Source organism: Hyperolius riggenbachi, chromosome 3 (genome assembly GCF_040937935.1).
Source record: "Hyperolius riggenbachi isolate aHypRig1 chromosome 3, aHypRig1.pri, whole genome shotgun sequence".
NCBI lineage: Eukaryota > Metazoa > Chordata > Amphibia > Anura > Hyperoliidae > Hyperolius > Hyperolius riggenbachi.
This window is the reverse complement of record NC_090648.1, coordinates 83,068,577-83,087,361: the sequence shown is the minus strand read 5'-3', so window position 1 is coordinate 83,087,361 and position 18,785 is coordinate 83,068,577. Positions and strand designations below refer to the sequence as shown.

The following is an 18,785-nucleotide window of genomic DNA, read 5'->3' as shown; positions in this document are numbered from 1 at the left end:
CAGGAATCTTAGGCTCTGCTTGCTTCACTTCTTCACTACAACATTTTGCCTTTCGCCGAGAGAAAACTTTCTCTGCTATTGACCTTTGTAGCATCTTCAAACATCTTCACAAATACCATCCTCACATGACATCTTGGCCTCACCAGTTGCCAGTCTCTTGCTAAGCCTAGGTCAACTTTCACCACTTGCCTTTCCCAAGAAACCCGCGCAAGAAAAAGACCTATTACACAGAGCACTTGAGCATCAATTCACCTTGGCGCCCATACTTCTGATGGCTGCTAGCAATGCTTAAAGGACAACTCTGCTTTGACATTGTTCTGCACAGACAACTTTAACAGCAGACCCTGATCAATCATGCAGAGATAATGCTTTCAGGATTTTGTTCCTAGAAGGAGATAGAAGAACTTAGCCCGCCGTGCCCCACTCACAACAGACAGCTGCCCAGACAGAGGACCCTTTCCATACTGCTCGGCTTCACTCCTTGTCTTCACACCCAGCAACTTTCCCATTGGCACTAACTACACTCGGTGCAGCTGCAACAACATCACCTTAAGAAATGTGTGAATAACGCTAGGACTAGCATACAACATGTGCCCTGATCCTATAGTGGCTAGTACTCTTTGTTGTGGCTGCAAGCAACCTGGTGTGAATACGGTTTACGGCGGGCTGCTTTCTGCACTCCTCTTGCAACCTTCTTCAAGCTTTTAGAACAGCATTGTGAATATCTGGACTCAGAGACAGCAAATTCATGACATTTTAATAGAGATTATCTCTCAAAGAAGTTCTCGCTACAGAAGATGTTCAGTGGAATAGGGCACTTCAACGAGGCCCACTTTCCTTGTGGCCGCAAGGAAAACGTGCTATGCATATGTCTGCAGCAGGGCCAGTGGCGCAATGGATAACGCATCTGACTACGGATCAGAAGATTGTAGGTTCGACTCCTACCTGGCTCAGGAAACATGCCGTGATCGTATAGTGGTTAGTACTCTGCGTTGTGGCCGCAGCAACCCCGGTTCGAATCCGGGTCACGGCAGGCTCTTTACTTTCTTCCTCTGCGACTTTTTCTTCAGCTTGCAACCAATCTACTGACTTTCTAAAGCATTCAGGAACCTTAGGCTCTGCTTGCTTCACTTCTTCACTACAACATTTTGCCTTTCGCCGAGAGAAAACTTTCTCTGCTATGGACCTTTGTAGCATCTTCAAACATCTTCACAAATACCATCCTCACATGACATCTTGGCCTCACCAGTTGCCAGTCTCTTGCTAAGCCTAGGTCAACTTTCACCACTTGCCTTTCCCAAGAAACCCGCGTAAGAAAAAGACCTATTACACAGAGCACTTGAGCATCAATTCACCTTGGCGCCCATACTTCTGATGGCTGCTAGCAATGCTTAAAGGACAACTCTGCTTTGACATTGTTCTGCACAGACAACTTTAACAGCAGACCCTGATCAATCATGCAGAGATAATGCTTTCAGGATTTTGTTCCTAGAAGGAGATAGAAGAACTTAGCCCGCTGTGCCCCACTCACAACAGACAGCTGCCCAGACAGAGGACCCTTTCCATACTGCTCGGCTTCACTCCTTGTCTTCACACCCAGCAACTTTCCCATTGGCACTAACTACACTCGGTGCAGCTGCAACAACATCACCTTAAGAAATGTGTGAATAACGCTAGGACTAGCATACAAAATGTGCCCTGATCCTATAGTGGCTAGTACTCTTTGTTGTGGCTGCAAGCAACCTGGTGTGAATACGGTTTACGGCGGGCTGCTTTCTGCACTCCTCTTGCAACCTTCTTCAAGCTTTTAGAACAGCATTGTGAATATCTGGACTCAGAGACAGCAAATTCATGACATTTTAATAGAGATTAACTCTCAAAGAAGTTCTCGCTACAGAAGATGTTCAGTGGAATAGGGCACTTCAACGAGGCCCACTTTCCTTGTGGCCGCAAGGAAAACGTGCTATGCATATGTCAGCAGCAGGGCCAGTGGCGCAATGGATAACGCGTCTGACTACGGATCAGAAGATTGTAGGTTCTACTCCTACCTGGCTCAGGAAACATGCCGTGATCGTATAGTGGTTAGTACTCTGCGTTGTGGCCGCAGCAACCCCGGTTCGAATCCGGGTCACGGCAGGCTCTTTACTTTCTTCCTCTGCGACTTTTTCTTCAGCTTGCAACCAATCTACTGACTTTCTAAAGCATTCAGGAACCTTAGGCTCTGCTTGCTTCACTTCTTCACTACAACATTTTGCCTTTCGCCGAGAGAAAACTTTCTCTGCTATGGACCTTTGTAGCATCTTCAAACATCTTCACAAATACCATCCTCACATGACATCTTGGCCTCACCAGTTGCCAGTCTCTTGCTAAGCCTAGGTCAACTTTCACCACTTGCCTTTCCCAAGAAACCCGCGCAAGAAAAAGACCTATTACACAGAGCACTTGAGCATCAATTCACCTTGGCGCCCATACTTCTGATGGCTGCTAGCAATGCTTAAAGGACAACTCTGCTTTGACATTGTTCTGCACAGACAACTTTAACAGCAGACCCTGATCAATCATGCAGAGATAATGCTTTCAGGATTTTGTTCCTAGAAGGAGATAGAAGAACTTAGCCCGCCGTGCCCCACTCACAACAGACAGCTGCCCAGACAGAGGACCCTTTCCATACTGCTCGGCTTCACTCCTTGTCTTCACACCCAGCAACTTTCCCATTGGCACTAACTACACTCGGTGCAGCTGCAACAACATCACCTTAAGAAATGTGTGAATAACGCTAGGACTAGCATACAAAATGTGCCCTGATCCTATAGTGGCTAGTACTCTTTGTTGTGGCTGCAAGCAACCTGGTGTGAATACGGTTTACAGCGGGCTGCTTTCTGCACTCCTCTTGCAACCTTCTTCAAGCTTTTAGAACAGCATTGTGAATATCTGGACTCAGAGACAGCAAATTCATGACATTTTAATAGAGATTATCTCTCAAAGAAGTTCTCGCTACAGAAGATGTTCAGTGGAATAGGGCACTTCAACGAGGCCCACTTTCCTTGTGGCCGCAAGGAAAAAGTGCTATGCATATGTCAGCAGCAGGGCCAGTGGCGCAATGGTTAACGCGTCTGACTACGGATCAGAAGATTGTAGGTTCGACTCCTACCTGGCTCAGGAAACATGCCGTGATCGTATAGTGGTTAGTACTCTGCGTTGTGGCCGCAGCAACCCCGGTTCGAATCCGGGTCACGGCAGGCTCTTTACTTTCTTCCTCTGTGACTTTTTCTTCAGCTTGCAACCAATCTACTGACTTTCTAAAGCATTCAGGAACCTTAGGCTCTGCTTGCTTCACTTCTTCACTACAACATTTTGCCTTTCGCCGAGAGAAAACTTTCTCTGCTATGGACCTTTGTAGCATCTTCAAACATCTTCACAAATACCATCCTCACATGACATCTTGGCCTCACCAGTTGCCAGTCTCTTGCTAAGCCTAGGTCAACTTTCACCACTTGCCTTTCCCAAGAAACCCGCGCAAGAAAAAGACCTATTACACAGAGCACTTGAGCATCAATTCACCTTGGCGCCCATACTTCTGATGGCTGCTAGCAATGCTTAAAGGACAACTCTGCTTTGACATTGTTCTGCACAGACAACTTTAACAGCAGACCCTGATCAATCATGCAGAGATAATGCTTTCAGGATTTTGTTCCTAGAAGGAGATAGAAGAACTTAGCCCGCCGTGCCCCACTCACAACAGACAGCTGCCCAGACAGAGGACCCTTTCCATACTGCTTGGCTTCACTCCTTGTCTTCACACCCAGCAACTTTCCCATTGGCACTAACTACACTCGGTGCAGCTGCAACAACATCACCTTAAGAAATGTGTGAATAACGCTAGGACTAGCATACAAAATGTGCCCTGATCCTATAGTGGCTAGTACTCTTTGTTGTGGCTGCAAGCAACCTGGTGTCAATACGGTTTATGGCGGGCTGCTTTCTGCACTCCTCTTGCAACCTTCTTCAAGCTTTTAGAACAGCATTGTGAATATCTGGACTCAGAGACAGCAAATTCATGACATTTTAATAGAGATTAACTCTCAAAGAAGTTCTCGCTACAGAAGATGTTCAGTGGAATAGGGCACTTCAACGAGGCCCACTTTCCTTGTGGCCGCAAGGAAAACGTGCTATGCATATGTCAGCAGCAGGGCCAGTGGCGCAATGGATAACGCGTCTGACTACGGATCAGAAGATTGTAGGTTCGACTCCTACCTGGCTCAGGAAACATGCCGTGATCGTATAGTGGTTAGTACTCTGCGTTGTGGCCGCTGCAACCCCGGTTCGAATCCGGGTCACGGCAGGCTCTTTACTTTCTTCCTCTGCGACTTTTTCTTCAGCTTGCAACCAATCTACTGACTTTCTAAAGCATTCAGGAACCTTAGGCTCTGCTTGCTTCACTTCTTCACTACAACATTTTGCCTTTCGCCGAGAGAAAACTTTCTCTGCTATGGACCTTTGTAGCATCTTCAAACATCTTCACAAATACCATCCTCACATGACATCTTGGCCTCACCAGTTGCCAGTCTCTTGCTAAGCCTAGGTCAACTTTCACCACTTGCCTTTCCCAAGAAACCCGCGCAAGAAAAAGACCTATTACACAGAGCACTTGAGCATCAATTCACCTTGGCGCCCATACTTCTGATGGCTGCTAGCAATGCTTAAAGGACAACTCTGCTTTGACATTGTTCTGCACAGACAACTTTAACAGCAGACCCTGATCAATCATGCAGAGATAATGCTTTCAGGATTTTGTTCCTAGAAGGAGATAGAAGAACTTAGCCCGCCGTGCCCCACTCACAACAGACAGCTGCCCAGACAGAGGACCCTTTCCATACTGCTCGGCTTCACTCCTTGTCTTCACACCCAGCAACTTTCCCATTGGCACTAACTACACTCGGTGCAGCTGCAACAACATCACCTTAAGAAATGTGTGAATAACGCTAGGACTAGCATACAAAATGTGCCCTGATCCTATAGTGGCTAGTACTCTTTGTTGTGGCTGCAAGCAACCTGGTGTGAATACGGTTTACGGCGGGCTGCTTTCTGCACTCCTCTTGCAACCTTCTTCAAGCTTTTAGAACAGCATTGTGAATATCTGGACTCAGAGACAGCAAATTCATGACATTTTAATAGAGATTATCTCTCAAAGAAGTTCTCGCTACAGAAGATGTTCAGTGGAATAGGGCACTTCAACGAGGCCCACTTTCCTTGTGGCCGCAAGGAAAACGTGCTATGCATATGTCAGCAGCAGAGCCAGTGGCGCAATGGTTAACGCGTCTGACTACGGATCAGAAGATTGTAGGTTCGACTCCTACCTGGCTCAGGAAACATGCTGTGATCGTATAGTGGTTAGTACTCTGCGTTGTGGCCGCAGCAACCCCGGTTCGAATCCGGGTCACGGCAGGCTCTTTACTTTCTTCCTCTGTGACTTTTTCTTCAGCTTGCAACCAATCTACTGACTTTCTAAAGCATTCAGGAACCTTAGGCTCTGCTTGCTTCACTTCTTCACTACAACATTTTGCCTTTCGCCGAGAGAAAACTTTCTCTGCTATGGACCTTTGTAGCATCTTCAAACATCTTCACAAATACCATCCTCACATGACATCTTGGCCTCACCAGTTGCCAGTCTCTTGCTAAGCCTAGGTCAACTTTCACCACTTGCCTTTCCCAAGAAACCCGCGCAAGAAAAAGACCTATTACACAGAGCACTTGAGCATCAATTCACCTTGGCGCCCATACTTCTGATGGCTGCTAGCAATGCTTAAAGGACAACTCTGCTTTGACATTGTTCTGCACAGACAACTTTAACAGCAGACCCTGATCAATCATGCAGAGATAATGCTTTCAGGATTTTGTTCCTAGAAGGAGATAGAAGAACTTAGCCCGCCGTGCCCCACTCACAACAGACAGCTGCCCAGACAGAGGACCCTTTCCATACTGCTTGGCTTCACTCCTTGTCTTCACACCCAGCAACTTTCCCATTGGCACTAACTACACTCGGTGCAGCTGCAACAACATCACCTTAAGAAATGTGTGAATAACGCTAGGACTAGCATACAAAATGTGCCCTGATCCTATAGTGGCTAGTACTCTTTGTTGTGGCTGCAAGCAACCATGTGTGAATACGGTTTATGGCGGGCTGCTTTCTGCACTCCTCTTGCAACCTTCTTCAAGCTTTTAGAACAGCATTGTGAATATCTGGACTCAGAGACAGCAAATTCATGACATTTTAATAGAGATTAACTCTCAAAGAAGTTCTCGCTACAGAAGATGTTCAGTGGAATAGGGCACTTCAACGAGGCCCACTTTCCTTGTGGCCGCAAGGAAAACGTGCTATGCATATGTCAGCAGCAGGGCCAGTGGCGCAATGGATAACGCGTCTGACTACGGATCAGAAGATTGTAGGTTCGACTCCTACCTGGCTCAGGAAACATGCCGTGATCGTATAGTGGTTAGTACTCTGCGTTGTGGCCGCAGCAACCCCGGTTCGAATCCGGGTCACAGCAGGCTCTTTACTTTCTTCCTCTGCGACTTTTTCTTCAGCTTGCAACCAATCTACTGACTTTCTAAAGCATTCAGGAACCTTAGGCTCTGCTTGCTTCACTTCTTCACTACAACATTTTGCCTTTCGCCGAGAGAAAACTTTCTCTGCTATTGACCTTTGTAGCATCTTCAAACATCTTCACAAATACCATCCTCACATGACATCTTGGCCTCACCAGTTGCCAGTCTCTTGCTAAGCCTAGGTCAACTTTCACCACTTGCCTTTCCCAAGAAACCCGCGCAAGAAAAAGACCTATTACACAGAGCACTTGAGCATCAATTCACCTTGGCGCCCATACTTCTGATGGCTGCTAGCAATGCTTAAAGGACAACTCTGCTTTGACATTGTTCTGCACAGACAACTTTAACAGCAGACCCTGATCAATCATGCAGAGATAATGCTTTCAGGATTTTGTTCCTAGAAGGAGATAGAAGAACTTAGCCCGCCGTGCCCCACTCACAACAGACAGCTGCCCAGACAGAGGACCCTTTCCATACTGCTCGGCTTCACTTCTTGTCTTCACACCCAGCAACTTTCCCATTGGCACTAACTACACTCGGTGCAGCTGCAACAACATCACCTTAAGAAATGTGTGAATAACGCTAGGACTAGCATACAAAATGTGCCCTGATCCTATAGTGGCTAGTACTCTTTGTTGTGGCTGCAAGCAACCTGGTGTGAATACGGTTTACGGCGGGCTGCTTTCTGCACTCCTCTTGCAACCTTCTTCAAGCTTTTAGAACAGCATTGTGAATATCTGGACTCAGAGACAGCAAATTCATGACATTTTAATAGAGATTATCTCTCAAAGAAGTTCTCGCTACAGAAGATGTTCAGTGGAATAGGGCACTTCAACGAGGCCCACTTTCCTTGTGGCCGCAAGGAAAACGTGCTATGCATTTGTCAGCAGCAGGGCCAGTGGCGCAATGGATAACGCGTCTGACTACGGATCAGAAGATTGTAGGTTTGACTCCTACCTGGCTCAGGAAACATGCCGTGATCGTATAGTGGTTAGTACTCTGCGTTGTGGCCGCAGCAACCCCGGTTTGAATCTGGGTCACGGCAGGCTCTTTACTTTCTTCCTCTGTGACTTTTTCTTCAGCTTGCAACCAATCTACTGACTTTCTAAAGCATTCAGGAACCTTAGGCTCTGCTTGCTTCACTTCTTCACTACAACATTTTGCCTTTTGCCGAGCGAAAACTTTCTCTGCTATGGACCTTTGTAGCATCTTCAAACATCTTCACAAATACCATCCTCACATGACATCTTGGCCTCACCAGTTGCCAGTCTCTTGCTAAGCCTAGGTCAACTTTCACCACTTGCCTTTCCCAAGAAACCCGCGCAAGAAAAAGACCTATTACACAGAGCACTTGAGCATCAATTCACCTTGGCGCCCATACTTCTGATGGCTGCTAGCAATGCTTAAAGGACAACTCTGCTTTGACATTGTTCTGCACAGACAACTTTAACAGCAGACCCTGATCAATCATGCAGAGATAATGCTTTCAGGATTTTGTTCCTAGAAGGAGATAGAAGAACTTAGCCCGCCGTGCCCCACTCACAACAGACAGCTGCCCAGACAGAAGACCCTTTCCATACTGCTCGGCTTCACTCCTTGTCTTCACACCCAGCAACTTTCCCATTGGCACTAACTACACTCGGTGCAGCTGCAACAACATCACCTTAAGAAATGTGTGAATAACGCTAGGACTAGCATACAAAATGTGCCCTGATCCTATAGTGGCTAGTACTCTTTGTTGTGGCTGCAAGCAACCTGGTGTGAATACGGTTTACAGCGGGCTGCTTTCTGCACTCCTCTTGCAACCTTCTTCAAGCTTTTAGAACAGCATTGTGAATATCTGGACTCAGAGACAGCAAATTCATGACATTTTAATAGAGATTATCTCTCAAAGAAGTTCTCGCTACAGAAGATGTTCAGTGGAATAGGGCACTTCAACGAGGCCCACTTTCCTTGTGGCCGCAAGGAAAACGTGCTATGCATATGTCAGCAGCAGGGCCAGTGGCGCAATGGTTAACGCGTCTGACTACGGATCAGAAGATTGTAGGTTCGACTCCTACCTGGCTCAGGAAACATGCCGTGATCGTATAGTGGTTAGTACTCTGCGTTGTGGCCGCAGCAACCCCGGTTCGAATCCGGGTCACGGCAGGCTCTTTACTTTCTTCCTCTGTGACTTTTTCTTCAGCTTGCAACCAATCTACTGACTTTCTAAAGCATTCAGGAACCTTAGGCTCTGCTTGCTTCACTTCTTCACTACAACATTTTGCCTTTCGCCGAGAGAAAACTTTCTCTGCTATGGACCTTTGTAGCATCTTCAAACATCTTCACAAATACCATCCTCACATGACATCTTGGCCTCACCAGTTGCCAGTCTCTTGCTAAGCCTAGGTCAACTTTCACCACTTGCCTTTCCCAAGAAACCCGCGCAAGAAAAAGACCTATTACACAGAGCACTTGAGCATCAATTCACCTTGGCGCCCATACTTCTGATGGCTGCTAGCAATGCTTAAAGGACAACTCTGCTTTGACATTGTTCTGCACAGACAACTTTAACAGCAGACCCTGATCAATCATGCAGAGATAATGCTTTCAGGATTTTGTTCCTAGAAGGAGATAGAAGAACTTAGCCCGCCGTGCCCCACTCACAACAGACAGCTGCCCAGACAGAGGACCCTTTCCATACTGCTTGGCTTCACTCCTTGTCTTCACACCCAGCAACTTTCCCATTGGCACTAACTACACTCGGTGCAGCTGCAACAACATCACCTTAAGAAATGTGTGAATAACGCTAGGACTAGCATACAAAATGTGCCCTGATCCTATAGTGGCTAGTACTCTTTGTTGTGGCTGCAAGCAACCTGGTGTCAATACGGTTTATGGCGGGCTGCTTTCTGCACTCCTCTTGCAACCTTCTTCAAGCTTTTAGAACAGCATTGTGAATATCTGGACTCAGAGACAGCAAATTCATGACATTTTAATAGAGATTAACTCTCAAAGAAGTTCTCGCTACAGAAGATGTTCAGTGGAATAGGGCACTTCAACGAGGCCCACTTTCCTTGTGGCCGCAAGGAAAACGTGCTATGCATATGTCAGCAGCAGGGCCAGTGGCGCAATGGATAACGCGTCTGACTACGGATCAGAAGATTGTAGGTTCGACTCCTACCTGGCTCAGGAAACATGCCGTGATCGTATAGTGGTTAGTACTCTGCGTTGTGGCCGCAGCAACCCCGGTTCGAATCCGGGTCACAGCAGGCTCTTTACTTTCTTCCTCTGCGACTTTTTCTTCAGCTTGCAACCAATCTACTGACTTTCTAAAGCATTCAGGAACCTTAGGCTCTGCTTGCTTCACTTCTTCACTACAACATTTTGCCTTTCGCCGAGAGAAAACTTTCTCTGCTATTGACCTTTGTAGCATCTTCAAACATCTTCACAAATACCATCCTCACATGACATCTTGGCCTCACCAGTTGCCAGTCTCTTGCTAAGCCTAGGTCAACTTTCACCACTTGCCTTTCCCAAGAAACCCGCGCAAGAAAAAGACCTATTACACAGAGCACTTGAGCATCAATTCACCTTGGCGCCCATACTTCTGATGGCTGCTAGCAATGCTTAAAGGACAACTCTGCTTTGACATTGTTCTGCACAGACAACTTTAACAGCAGACCCTGATCAATCATGCAGAGATAATGCTTTCAGGATTTTGTTCCTAGAAGGAGATAGAAGAACTTAGCCCGCCGTGCCCCACTCACAACAGACAGCTGCCCAGACAGAGGACCCTTTCCATACTGCTCGGCTTCACTTCTTGTCTTCACACCCAGCAACTTTCCCATTGGCACTAACTACACTCGGTGCAGCTGCAACAACATCACCTTAAGAAATGTGTGAATAACGCTAGGACTAGCATACAAAATGTGCCCTGATCCTATAGTGGCTAGTACTCTTTGTTGTGGCTGCAAGCAACCTGGTGTGAATACGGTTTACGGCGGGCTGCTTTCTGCACTCCTCTTGCAACCTTCTTCAAGCTTTTAGAACAGCATTGTGAATATCTGGACTCAGAGACAGCAAATTCATGACATTTTAATAGAGATTATCTCTCAAAGAAGTTCTCGCTACAGAAGATGTTCAGTGGAATAGGGCACTTCAACGAGGCCCACTTTCCTTGTGGCCGCAAGGAAAACGTGCTATGCATATGTCAGCAGCAGGGCCAGTGGCGCAATGGTTAACGCGTCTGACTACGGATCAGAAGATTGTAGGTTCGACTCCTACCTGGCTCAGGAAACATGCCGTGATCGTATAGTGGTTAGTACTCTGCGTTGTGGCCGCAGCAACCCCGGTTCGAATCCGGGTCACGGCAGGCTCTTTACTTTCTTCCTCTGTGACTTTTTCTTCAGCTTGCAACCAATCTACTGACTTTCTAAAGCATTCAGGAACCTTAGGCTCTGCTTGCTTCACTTCTTCACTACAACATTTTGCCTTTCGCCGAGAGAAAACTTTCTCTGCTATGGACCTTTGTAGCATCTTCAAACATCTTCACAAATACCATCCTCACATGACATCTTGGCCTCACCAGTTGCCAGTCTCTTGCTAAGCCTAGGTCAACTTTCACCACTTGCCTTTCCCAAGAAACCCGCGCAAGAAAAAGACCTATTACACAGAGCACTTGAGCATCAATTCACCTTGGCGCCCATACTTCTGATGGCTGCTAGCAATGCTTAAAGGACAACTCTGCTTTGACATTGTTCTGCACAGACAACTTTAACAGCAGACCCTGATCAATCATGCAGAGATAATGCTTTCAGGATTTTGTTCCTAGAAGGAGATAGAAGAACTTAGCCCGCCGTGCCCCACTCACAACAGACAGCTGCCCAGACAGAGGACCCTTTCCATACTGCTTGGCTTCACTCCTTGTCTTCACACCCAGCAACTTTCCCATTGGCACTAACTACACTCGGTGCAGCTGCAACAACATCACCTTAAGAAATGTGTGAATAACGCTAGGACTAGCATACAAAATGTGCCCTGATCCTATAGTGGCTAGTACTCTTTGTTGTGGCTGCAAGCAACCTGGTGTCAATACGGTTTATGGCGGGCTGCTTTCTGCACTCCTCTTGCAACCTTCTTCAAGCTTTTAGAACAGCATTGTGAATATCTGGACTCAGAGACAGCAAATTCATGACATTTTAATAGAGATTAACTCTCAAAGAAGTTCTCGCTACAGAAGATGTTCAGTGGAATAGGGCACTTCAACGAGGCCCACTTTCCTTGTGGCCGCAAGGAAAACGTGCTATGCATATGTCAGCAGCAGGGCCAGTGGCGCAATGGATAACGCGTCTGACTACGGATCAGAAGATTGTAGGTTCGACTCCTACCTGGCTCAGGAAACATGCCGTGATCGTATAGTGGTTAGTACTCTGCGTTGTGGCCGCTGCAACCCCGGTTCGAATCCGGGTCACGGCAGGCTCTTTACTTTCTTCCTCTGCGACTTTTTCTTCAGCTTGCAACCAATCTACTGACTTTCTAAAGCATTCAGGAACCTTAGGCTCTGCTTGCTTCACTTCTTCACTACAACATTTTGCCTTTCGCCGAGAGAAAACTTTCTCTGCTATGGACCTTTGTAGCATCTTCAAACATCTTCACAAATACCATCCTCACATGACATCTTGGCCTCACCAGTTGCCAGTCTCTTGCTAAGCCTAGGTCAACTTTCACCACTTGCCTTTCCCAAGAAACCCGCGCAAGAAAAAGACCTATTACACAGAGCACTTGAGCATCAATTCACCTTGGCGCCCATACTTCTGATGGCTGCTAGCAATGCTTAAAGGACAACTCTGCTTTGACATTGTTCTGCACAGACAACTTTAACAGCAGACCCTGATCAATCATGCAGAGATAATGCTTTCAGGATTTTGTTCCTAGAAGGAGATAGAAGAACTTAGCCCGCCGTGCCCCACTCACAACAGACAGCTGCCCAGACAGAGGACCCTTTCCATACTGCTCGGCTTCACTTCTTGTCTTCACACCCAGCAACTTTCCCATTGGCACTAACTACACTCGGTGCAGCTGCAACAACATCACCTTAAGAAATGTGTGAATAACGCTAGGACTAGCATACAAAATGTGCCCTGATCCTATAGTGGCTAGTACTCTTTGTTGTGGCTGCAAGCAACCTGGTGTGAATACGGTTTACGGCGGGCTGCTTTCTGCACTCCTCTTGCAACCTTCTTCAAGCTTTTAGAACAGCATTGTGAATATCTGGACTCAGAGACAGCAAATTCATGACATTTTAATAGAGATTATCTCTCAAAGAAGTTCTCGCTACAGAAGATGTTCAGTGGAATAGGGCACTTCAACGAGGCCCACTTTCCTTGTGGCCGCAAGGAAAACGTGCTATGCATTTGTCAGCAGCAGGGCCAGTGGCGCAATGGATAACGCGTCTGACTACGGATCAGAAGATTGTAGGTTTGACTCCTACCTGGCTCAGGAAACATGCCGTGATCGTATAGTGGTTAGTACTCTGCGTTGTGGCCGCAGCAACCCCGGTTTGAATCTGGGTCACGGCAGGCTCTTTACTTTCTTCCTCTGTGACTTTTTCTTCAGCTTGCAACCAATCTACTGACTTTCTAAAGCATTCAGGAACCTTAGGCTCTGCTTGCTTCACTTCTTCACTACAACATTTTGCCTTTTGCCGAGCGAAAACTTTCTCTGCTATGGACCTTTGTAGCATCTTCAAACATCTTCACAAATACCATCCTCACATGACATCTTGGCCTCACCAGTTGCCAGTCTCTTGCTAAGCCTAGGTCAACTTTCACCACTTGCCTTTCCCAAGAAACCCGCGCAAGAAAAAGACCTATTACACAGAGCACTTGAGCATCAATTCACCTTGGCGCCCATACTTCTGATGGCTGCTAGCAATGCTTAAAGGACAACTCTGCTTTGACATTGTTCTGCACAGACAACTTTAACAGCAGACCCTGATCAATCATGCAGAGATAATGCTTTCAGGATTTTGTTCCTAGAAGGAGATAGAAGAACTTAGCCCGCCGTGCCCCACTCACAACAGACAGCTGCCCAGACAGAAGACCCTTTCCATACTGCTCGGCTTCACTCCTTGTCTTCACACCCAGCAACTTTCCCATTGGCACTAACTACACTCGGTGCAGCTGCAACAACATCACCTTAAGAAATGTGTGAATAACGCTAGGACTAGCATACAAAATGTGCCCTGATCCTATAGTGGCTAGTACTCTTTGTTGTGGCTGCAAGCAACCTGGTGTGAATACGGTTTACAGCGGGCTGCTTTCTGCACTCCTCTTGCAACCTTCTTCAAGCTTTTAGAACAGCATTGTGAATATCTGGACTCAGAGACAGCAAATTCATGACATTTTAATAGAGATTATCTCTCAAAGAAGTTCTCGCTACAGAAGATGTTCAGTGGAATAGGGCACTTCAACGAGGCCCACTTTCCTTGTGGCCGCAAGGAAAACGTGCTATGCATATGTCAGCAGCAGGGCCAGTGGCGCAATGGTTAACGCGTCTGACTACGGATCAGAAGATTGTAGGTTCGACTCCTACCTGGCTCAGGAAACATGCCGTGATCGTATAGTGGTTAGTACTCTGCGTTGTGGCCGCAGCAACCCCGGTTCGAATCCGGGTCACGGCAGGCTCTTTACTTTCTTCCTCTGTGACTTTTTCTTCAGCTTGCAACCAATCTACTGACTTTCTAAAGCATTCAGGAACCTTAGGCTCTGCTTGCTTCACTTCTTCACTACAACATTTTGCCTTTCGCCGAGAGAAAACTTTCTCTGCTATGGACCTTTGTAGCATCTTCAAACATCTTCACAAATACCATCCTCACATGACATCTTGGCCTCACCAGTTGCCAGTCTCTTGCTAAGCCTAGGTCAACTTTCACCACTTGCCTTTCCCAAGAAACCCGCGCAAGAAAAAGACCTATTACACAGAGCACTTGAGCATCAATTCACCTTGGCGCCCATACTTCTGATGGCTGCTAGCAATGCTTAAAGGACAACTCTGCTTTGACATTGTTCTGCACAGACAACTTTAACAGCAGACCCTGATCAATCATGCAGAGATAATGCTTTCAGGATTTTGTTCCTAGAAGGAGATAGAAGAACTTAGCCCGCCGTGCCCCACTCACAACAGACAGCTGCCCAGACAGAGGACCCTTTCCATACTGCTTGGCTTCACTCCTTGTCTTCACACCCAGCAACTTTCCCATTGGCACTAACTACACTCGGTGCAGCTGCAACAACATCACCTTAAGAAATGTGTGAATAACGCTAGGACTAGCATACAAAATGTGCCCTGATCCTATAGTGGCTAGTACTCTTTGTTGTGGCTGCAAGCAACCTGGTGTCAATACGGTTTATGGCGGGCTGCTTTCTGCACTCCTCTTGCAACCTTCTTCAAGCTTTTAGAACAGCATTGTGAATATCTGGACTCAGAGACAGCAAATTCATGACATTTTAATAGAGATTAACTCTCAAAGAAGTTCTCGCTACAGAAGATGTTCAGTGGAATAGGGCACTTCAACGAGGCCCACTTTCCTTGTGGCCGCAAGGAAAACGTGCTATGCATATGTCAGCAGCAGGGCCAGTGGCGCAATGGATAACGCGTCTGACTACGGATCAGAAGATTGTAGGTTCGACTCCTACCTGGCTCAGGAAACATGCCGTGATCGTATAGTGGTTAGTACTCTGCGTTGTGGCCGCTGCAACCCCGGTTCGAATCCGGGTCACGGCAGGCTCTTTACTTTCTTCCTCTGCGACTTTTTCTTCAGCTTGCAACCAATCTACTGACTTTCTAAAGCATTCAGGAACCTTAGGCTCTGCTTGCTTCACTTCTTCACTACAACATTTTGCCTTTCGCCGAGAGAAAACTTTCTCTGCTATGGACCTTTGTAGCATCTTCAAACATCTTCACAAATACCATCCTCACATGACATCTTGGCCTCACCAGTTGCCAGTCTCTTGCTAAGCCTAGGTCAACTTTCACCACTTGCCTTTCCCAAGAAACCCGCGCAAGAAAAAGACCTATTACACAGAGCACTTGAGCATCAATTCACCTTGGCGCCCATACTTCTGATGGCTGCTAGCAATGCTTAAAGGACAACTCTGCTTTGACATTGTTCTGCACAGACAACTTTAACAGCAGACCCTGATCAATCATGCAGAGATAATGCTTTCAGGATTTTGTTCCTAGAAGGAGATAGAAGAACTTAGCCCGCCGTGCCCCACTCACAACAGACAGCTGCCCAGACAGAGGACCCTTTCCATACTGCTCGGCTTCACTCCTTGTCTTCACACCCAGCAACTTTCCCATTGGCACTAACTACACTCGGTGCAGCTGCAACAACATCACCTTAAGAAATGTGTGAATAACGCTAGGACTAGCATACAAAATGTGCCCTGATCCTATAGTGGCTAGTACTCTTTGTTGTGGCTGCAAGCAACCTGGTGTGAATACGGTTTACGGCGGGCTGCTTTCTGCACTCCTCTTGCAACCTTCTTCAAGCTTTTAGAACAGCATTGTGAATATCTGGACTCAGAGACAGCAAATTCATGACATTTTAATAGAGATTATCTCTCAAAGAAGTTCTCGCTACAGAAGATGTTCAGTGGAATAGGGCACTTCAACGAGGCCCACTTTCCTTGTGGCCGCAAGGAAAACGTGCTATGCATTTGTCAGCAGCAGGGCCAGTGGCGCAATGGATAACGCGTCTGACTACGGATCAGAAGATTGTAGGTTCGACTCCTACCTGGCTCAGGAAACATGCCGTGATCGTATAGTGGTTAGTACTCTGCGTTGTGGCCGCAGCAACCCCGGTTGGAATCTGGGTCACGGCAGGCTCTTTACTTTCTTCCTCTGTGACTTTTTCTTCAGCTTGCAACCAATCTACTGACTTTCTAAAGCATTCAGGAACCTTAGGCTCTGCTTGCTTCACTTCTTCACTACAACATTTTGCCTTTTGCCGAGAGAAAACTTTCTCTGCTATGGACCTTTGTAGCATCTTCAAACATCTTCACAAATACCATCCTCACATGACATCTTGGCCTCACCAGTTGCCAGTCTCTTGCTAAGCCTAGGTCAACTTTCACCACTTGCCTTTCCCAAGAAACCCGCGCAAGAAAAAGACCTATTACACAGAGCACTTGAGCATCAATTCACCTTGGCGCCCATACTTCTGATGGCTGCTAGCAATGCTTAAAGAGTAACTGTCAGGCTGCAGAAGCTAATTTAAACCTCTATTCTCCTGTGTTAAACAGTTTAGAAGGAAGCTCAAAAGCCATTAGTGAAGATAAACATTTCAGTTACCTTTGATGTGTGCTTATCTTAAAGTCTGTTATAGACCCATAAAGACGCAAGCCGCAGCTAAACTGCAAAGCATTCTGGGGCCCTCCCCTCGGCTGCTAATGAGACGGTACAGGAGCTTCTAATCAGTCCAGGGTGATAACACTGATAAATCTCGGGGCAGAGTACACTGCAAGAGTCAGCTATTGTTCCTAGCCACATGGCTCATTAATATTCACTGCACACCGTGTTGTTCAAGAACGAGCTTATCTGTGATCAGAAGCAGGCAGGACATGACGACACATTTGGCTTCACAAACATGGAGCCTGCCATGAGCTGTCAGGAGCATCTATCTCTGCATATACTATATACAAATTCTGTGAAATCCAAACGTGGACAGTGAAATGCATATGTAATGTAAGTACAGCCAATCTTTAGCTACTGATATATGTGTTTATTTTCTCTGAGACCCTATACCTAACAGCTCCTCTTTAAAGGACAACTCTGCTTTGACATTGTTCTGCACAGACAACTTTAACAGCAGACCCTGATCAATCATGCAGAGATAATGCTTTCAGGATTTTGTTCCTAGAAGGAGATAGAAGAACTTAGCCCGCCGTGCCCCACTCACAACAGACAGCTGCCCAGACAGAGGACCCTTTCCATACTGCTCGGCTTCACTCCTTGTCTTCACACCCAGCAACTTTCCCATTGGCACTAACTACACTCGGTGCAGCTGCAACAACATCACCTTAAGAAATGTGTGAATAACGCTAGGACTAGCATACAAAATGTGCCCTGATCCTATAGTGGCTAGTACTCTTTGTTGTGGCTGCAAGCAACCTGGTGTAAATACGGTTTACGGCGGGCTGCTTTCTGCACTCCTCTTGCAACCTTCTTCAAGCTTTTAGAACAGCATTGTGAATATCTGGACTCAGAGACAGCAAATTCATGACATTTTAATAGAGATTATCTCTCAAAGAAGTTCTCGCTACAGAAGATGTTCAGTGGAATAGGGCACTTCAACGAGGCCCACTTTCCTTGTGGCCGCAAGGAAAACGTGCTATGCATATGTCAGCAGCAGGGCCAGTGGCGCAATGGATAACGCGTCTGACTACGGATCAGAAGATTGTAGGTTCGACTCCTACCTGGCTCAGGAAACATGCCGTGATCGTATAGTGGTTAGTACTCTGGGTTGTGGCCGCAGCAACCCCGATTCGAATCCGGGTCACGGCAGGCTCTTTACTTTCTTCCTCTGCGACTTTTTCTTCAGCTTGCAACCAATCTACTGACTTTCTAAAGCATTCAGGAACCTTAGGCTCTGCTTGCTTCACTTCTTCACTACAACATTTTGCCTTTCGCCGAGAGAAAACTTTCTCTGCTATGGACCTTTGTAGCATCTTCAAACATCTTCACAAATACCATCCTCACATGACATCTTGGCCTCACCAGTTGCCAGTCTCTTGCTAAGCCTAGGTCAACTTTCACCACTTGCCTTTCCCAAGAAACCCGCGCAAGAAAAAGACCTATTACACAGAGCACTTGAGCATCAATTCACCTTGGCGCCCATACTTCTGATGGCTGCTAGCAATGCTTAAAGGACAACTCTGCTTTGACATTGTTCTGCACAGACAACTTTAACAGCAGACCCTGATCAATCATGCAGAGATAATGCTTTCAGGATTTTGTTCCTAGAAGGAGATAGAAGAACTTAGCCCGCCGTGCCCCACTCACAACAGACAGCTGCCCAGACAGAGGACCCTTTCCATACTGCTCGGCTTCACTCCTTGTCTTCACACCCAGCAACTTTCCCATTGGCACTAACTACACTCGGTGCAGCTGCAACAACATCACCTTAAGAAATG

The 18,785-nt window shown here is 46.7% G+C and overlaps 23 non-coding genes across 23 annotated transcripts; all 23 read left to right on the top strand.

Annotated features, from left to right (window-relative positions):
- The first annotated feature begins 880 nt into the window (after positions 1 to 880).
- On the top strand, positions 881 to 953 carry TRNAR-ACG (transfer RNA arginine (anticodon ACG)). Its single transcript has one exon. It is a non-coding gene; the product is annotated as a tRNA-Arg (tRNA).
- An 8-nt stretch (positions 954 to 961) lies between these two features.
- On the top strand, positions 962 to 1,033 carry TRNAH-GUG (transfer RNA histidin (anticodon GUG)). The gene has a single exon. It is a non-coding gene; the product is annotated as a tRNA-His (tRNA).
- Positions 1,034 to 1,983: 950 nt separating this feature from the next.
- Positions 1,984 to 2,056, top strand: TRNAR-ACG (transfer RNA arginine (anticodon ACG)). Its single transcript has one exon. It is a non-coding gene; the product is annotated as a tRNA-Arg (tRNA).
- An 8-nt stretch (positions 2,057 to 2,064) lies between these two features.
- TRNAH-GUG (transfer RNA histidin (anticodon GUG)) lies at positions 2,065 to 2,136 on the top strand. The gene has a single exon. It is a non-coding gene; the product is annotated as a tRNA-His (tRNA).
- Positions 2,137 to 3,086: 950 nt separating this feature from the next.
- On the top strand, positions 3,087 to 3,159 carry TRNAR-ACG (transfer RNA arginine (anticodon ACG)). Its single transcript has one exon. It is a non-coding gene; the product is annotated as a tRNA-Arg (tRNA).
- An 8-nt stretch (positions 3,160 to 3,167) lies between these two features.
- TRNAH-GUG (transfer RNA histidin (anticodon GUG)) lies at positions 3,168 to 3,239 on the top strand. Its single transcript has one exon. It is a non-coding gene; the product is annotated as a tRNA-His (tRNA).
- Positions 3,240 to 4,189: 950 nt separating this feature from the next.
- Positions 4,190 to 4,262, top strand: TRNAR-ACG (transfer RNA arginine (anticodon ACG)). The gene has a single exon. It is a non-coding gene; the product is annotated as a tRNA-Arg (tRNA).
- Positions 4,263 to 5,292: 1,030 nt separating this feature from the next.
- On the top strand, positions 5,293 to 5,365 carry TRNAR-ACG (transfer RNA arginine (anticodon ACG)). Its single transcript has one exon. It is a non-coding gene; the product is annotated as a tRNA-Arg (tRNA).
- Positions 5,366 to 5,373: 8 nt separating this feature from the next.
- On the top strand, positions 5,374 to 5,445 carry TRNAH-GUG (transfer RNA histidin (anticodon GUG)). Its single transcript has one exon. It is a non-coding gene; the product is annotated as a tRNA-His (tRNA).
- A 950-nt stretch (positions 5,446 to 6,395) lies between these two features.
- TRNAR-ACG (transfer RNA arginine (anticodon ACG)) lies at positions 6,396 to 6,468 on the top strand. Its single transcript has one exon. It is a non-coding gene; the product is annotated as a tRNA-Arg (tRNA).
- A 1,030-nt stretch (positions 6,469 to 7,498) lies between these two features.
- Positions 7,499 to 7,571, top strand: TRNAR-ACG (transfer RNA arginine (anticodon ACG)). Its single transcript has one exon. It is a non-coding gene; the product is annotated as a tRNA-Arg (tRNA).
- Positions 7,572 to 8,601: 1,030 nt separating this feature from the next.
- On the top strand, positions 8,602 to 8,674 carry TRNAR-ACG (transfer RNA arginine (anticodon ACG)). The gene has a single exon. It is a non-coding gene; the product is annotated as a tRNA-Arg (tRNA).
- An 8-nt stretch (positions 8,675 to 8,682) lies between these two features.
- Positions 8,683 to 8,754, top strand: TRNAH-GUG (transfer RNA histidin (anticodon GUG)). Its single transcript has one exon. It is a non-coding gene; the product is annotated as a tRNA-His (tRNA).
- A 950-nt stretch (positions 8,755 to 9,704) lies between these two features.
- Positions 9,705 to 9,777, top strand: TRNAR-ACG (transfer RNA arginine (anticodon ACG)). The gene has a single exon. It is a non-coding gene; the product is annotated as a tRNA-Arg (tRNA).
- Positions 9,778 to 10,807: 1,030 nt separating this feature from the next.
- TRNAR-ACG (transfer RNA arginine (anticodon ACG)) lies at positions 10,808 to 10,880 on the top strand. Its single transcript has one exon. It is a non-coding gene; the product is annotated as a tRNA-Arg (tRNA).
- Positions 10,881 to 10,888: 8 nt separating this feature from the next.
- On the top strand, positions 10,889 to 10,960 carry TRNAH-GUG (transfer RNA histidin (anticodon GUG)). Its single transcript has one exon. It is a non-coding gene; the product is annotated as a tRNA-His (tRNA).
- Positions 10,961 to 11,910: 950 nt separating this feature from the next.
- TRNAR-ACG (transfer RNA arginine (anticodon ACG)) lies at positions 11,911 to 11,983 on the top strand. The gene has a single exon. It is a non-coding gene; the product is annotated as a tRNA-Arg (tRNA).
- Positions 11,984 to 13,013: 1,030 nt separating this feature from the next.
- TRNAR-ACG (transfer RNA arginine (anticodon ACG)) lies at positions 13,014 to 13,086 on the top strand. Its single transcript has one exon. It is a non-coding gene; the product is annotated as a tRNA-Arg (tRNA).
- Positions 13,087 to 14,116: 1,030 nt separating this feature from the next.
- Positions 14,117 to 14,189, top strand: TRNAR-ACG (transfer RNA arginine (anticodon ACG)). The gene has a single exon. It is a non-coding gene; the product is annotated as a tRNA-Arg (tRNA).
- An 8-nt stretch (positions 14,190 to 14,197) lies between these two features.
- On the top strand, positions 14,198 to 14,269 carry TRNAH-GUG (transfer RNA histidin (anticodon GUG)). Its single transcript has one exon. It is a non-coding gene; the product is annotated as a tRNA-His (tRNA).
- Positions 14,270 to 15,219: 950 nt separating this feature from the next.
- On the top strand, positions 15,220 to 15,292 carry TRNAR-ACG (transfer RNA arginine (anticodon ACG)). Its single transcript has one exon. It is a non-coding gene; the product is annotated as a tRNA-Arg (tRNA).
- Positions 15,293 to 16,322: 1,030 nt separating this feature from the next.
- On the top strand, positions 16,323 to 16,395 carry TRNAR-ACG (transfer RNA arginine (anticodon ACG)). Its single transcript has one exon. It is a non-coding gene; the product is annotated as a tRNA-Arg (tRNA).
- Positions 16,396 to 18,003: 1,608 nt separating this feature from the next.
- TRNAR-ACG (transfer RNA arginine (anticodon ACG)) lies at positions 18,004 to 18,076 on the top strand. Its single transcript has one exon. It is a non-coding gene; the product is annotated as a tRNA-Arg (tRNA).
- The last annotated feature ends 709 nt before the right edge of the window (positions 18,077 to 18,785 follow it).